Here is a 3,613-nt window from a genome sequence, read left to right as displayed (position 1 = left end):
CTTTGTGAAACCCATCCCCTGCAAGTATGTATCTATCCTGGAGTACCAAGCTCTGGGAGCTTGCTTCAGGCCATAAAGGGCCTTCTTCAGTCTGCACACATGGGAATCCTTCCCATGCACCTCAAAGCCATATGGCTGCTCAATGTACACCTCCTCCTGTATGAAGCCATTGAGAAATGTAGTTTTCACATCCATCTGGTGGATCTTCCAACCCATCTCTGCTGCTATCGATATAATGGAGCGGATCGAAGTATATCAATCCACGGGAGCGAAGGTCTCCTCATAATCAACTCCCTCTACCTGGGAGAACCCTCTAGCCACAAATCTCGCTTTGAATTTCTCAATGCTACCATCTGCAGTATGCTTTACCTTATAAAGCCATCTGGAAGTAACCACAGATTTGCCCTCAGGCCTCGGCACCACCTCCCAAACATCATTCTTCATGATAGAAGAATACTCCTCCTGCATGGCCTCTCTCCAGACCTGCTGGCTAGCTGCCTCCTCATAGCTAGAAGGCTCAGAGTCAAGGATGCTGGTAGCCATTGCCATATAGCTACAAAACCTCTCAGGTGGTCTACTCTCTCTGACCGACCTCTTAGGCTCAGCAATAGATGTGGCATCTCTCAAGGTGTCCTGAAGCCACTTGGGCTTCCTCTTCCCTGAGCATACTTCTCCCATTGGAGAATGAAACTCCTCATCATCATCATCATCAGGAGCCTGAACTCCTGACTGTCTGTCTGCTGTCCTCCTGCCTGCACCTGAACCTGTAGAAGCTGAGGTACCGTGTGAACTGTCCATCAGTGGACTCCCTAGTGAACTGCTCTGTGGACTGCTCTGCATGCTGCCCGGAGCACCACCCCTCTGGCTCGGCGAGCCACTGCTCACTGACGGACCTGACATCGTCATAGATGTACCTTCGGATCCTCCTGATCCCTGCCCACTGGATCCCTGCGACTGACTCAACTGCTGCTGAGGGTCTGGCTGATCCAGATACTCTAACTCCCGTGACCTCCTAAAGGCCCTGTCCTCCTTGAACTTCACATCCCGCCTGATAACAACTTTCCTCTGTGCAGGAATGTAAATCCGAAAGGCCTTTGAGGTCTCACTGTAGCCCACAAAGATACCCTTCTCTGCGGCGGGCTCTAGTTTGGTCCTCTTCTCCTTGGGTATGTAGGAGTATGTAATGTACCCAAAGACATGAAGATGACCAATATCAGGCTTCTTCCCAGAAAAGGCCTCCTCCCCAGTCATGTGCCCCAAGGCACGATGCGGACTCTTGTTCTGCAAATAAACAACTGTGTTGCAGGCATCTGCCCACAAGAACAATGGCAACCCCTGATCATGTAACATGGCTTTGGCAGCCCCTCCGATGGATCTGTTCTTCCTCTCTGTAACCCTGTTCTGCTAGGGGTTGTAAGGAACAGTGAACTCCCTCCTAATGCTTGCCTCAGCACAATAGTCAACAAACTCTCCAAGGGTGTACTCTCCCCCATTGTCCGACCTTAGGGGCTTGATCTTCCGCCCTGTCTGTGTCTCCACAAGAGCTCTAAACTCCTGAAACCGCTTGAAGACCTCACTCTTGGTCTTCAAGAAATAAATCCAGGTCCTCCTGGAGTGATCATCAATGAATAAAACATAGTACTCATATCCACTCAAGGAAACATGAGACATCCGACCACTCACATCGGAATGAATCAAATCAAGTATCCCAATCGCTCTGCTGTCACTGCTGGGAAAAGGGGATTTGGCAAACTTTCCCATCGCACATCCTCTGCAAGTATCAAAGTGATCAGTATTGAAATCTAGCACACCTGTAGTGATCTCCCGCAAGGTCCTCAAGGCTCCATGATACATATGCCCCATCCTGCGGTGCCAAATCTCACACAGCGCAGAACTGCTAGCTCTGTTGTCGGTACTACTGCTCAATGCCAAAAGGGGCTGGAATGCAAACTTGTACACCTTTTCATGGCGTACACCTATCACTCTAGCTGAATCAGCTGGAGTGCCCCCGGGATACATCAACACCTGTCCTCCCCTGAACAGTACCTCATATCCTCTGTCCTCCAAAGCTGAGACGGATATGAGGTTCTTCCTCATCCCTAGAACATAAAGAACATCTGAAACCTTCAAGGGAGGTTTGGACTCCCTCTTAAATGTCAGTGTCCCCACATCGATTGCTCTAACAACTCTGTCATCACTGAGTACTACCTCTATATCAGTGCCACTCTCTGAAAGCTCTGAGAAGTACTCACGGACTCCTCTCATGTGACGTGAAGCCCCACTGTCCACATACCAGATACCTAAAGATGCTCCGCTAATCGAGGGAAAAGCATGCTCCCTCTGAACCTGTGTGGCAGGTGATCCTGCACTAGAGGACTCACACTCAGTGAACCCAAACTCCTGGTCAAAACGATCTGCAAGGTCAAGGATGCTGGTATATAAACATGTCTCTATAAGTGTATATAAACATATTTTTTTCTAATTTTAATACTCATAATACTTCATTAGATTTTCAATGTTGATGTTTGTTGCAAGGAACAATGGATAAATTCTTTATATTTCCATTTGACCCCGAGAATTAATTATTTAACTCTAGTAATGGTGACAACTTGTGTCCAATTTTCACATGAAATTGGGAGATCAGTCACTTGTTTAACAAAACATTGTATTAAAAATAATTTATCTATAGGGTCTATTATTATTTCTTAAAGCAAGGAAAGGAAAAGAATTGTGTTTATACCATCAATTTGATTTCTTAAAGTAAGGCTAGAATGTTGTGTTTTAGAAGAGTTATGGAAACCAAACATTGCATCCCTTTCAAAAGTGTTGGTGCTTAGAGCTCACCTTCTACAAATAATAATACATGAATACAAACATTTTAATTTCTATCTATGAGTAGTTTGTATGATATTATTAATAATGATCAGGTGATTTCACATAAGCCCCCTCCTCTTCTGTAATAAGAGGCCATCATTGTTCCATAAATAATAATACTAGTAGAAGAAAATAAAATATAATAGTTTTATTTGCATCCATCAAAAACCCTATAGGATTTATGGGACCAAAAATTACAAAATTTTCATTCATATTTGTAGTTTTGGTTCCCCTTATCTTAAGGATTTATCAATCCAAAATATACTCATGTTTTTTATGGTGTTATAAAGCCTCCATAATATAATTGCATAATATTTTTGTTGACAAATTCAATAAGTTAAGTTTACTAGTGATCGTGATTCACAATGTCCTTCATCTTAAGAATGTCTCAACTCACAATATGCTTATGTATTTTTTGTGTTATAAAATTTCCTTAATATAATAGCATATTATTTTTAGGAAAAATTCAACAAGTCAATGTTTGTGGTGATTGTGACTCTATAGGAAGTGGTTCTACTTCTCATACTATTTCAAATGCCCCACAAATGGGAAAAACACCATCAAACATTTTTAAATTTCCAATGAAATATGATATTGATAAGGACATATTAGATAATGGTATTGTTGCATTTGAGGAAGAGAATATCCATAACAATATTGGTGACCTTAAGAAACACTTACCTCTACTTTTGAGACTTATAAGGGAGGTGGATCAATCTCTTTTCTTGCCTTGGAACAT

Source organism: Pinus tabuliformis, chromosome 2_1, assembly GCF_031772625.1.
Source record: "Pinus tabuliformis cultivar Carrire ecotype Pingquan chromosome 2_1, CPIR1, whole genome shotgun sequence".
NCBI lineage: Eukaryota > Viridiplantae > Streptophyta > Pinopsida > Pinales > Pinaceae > Pinus > Pinus tabuliformis.
Note: the sequence above shows the minus strand (reverse complement) of the source record.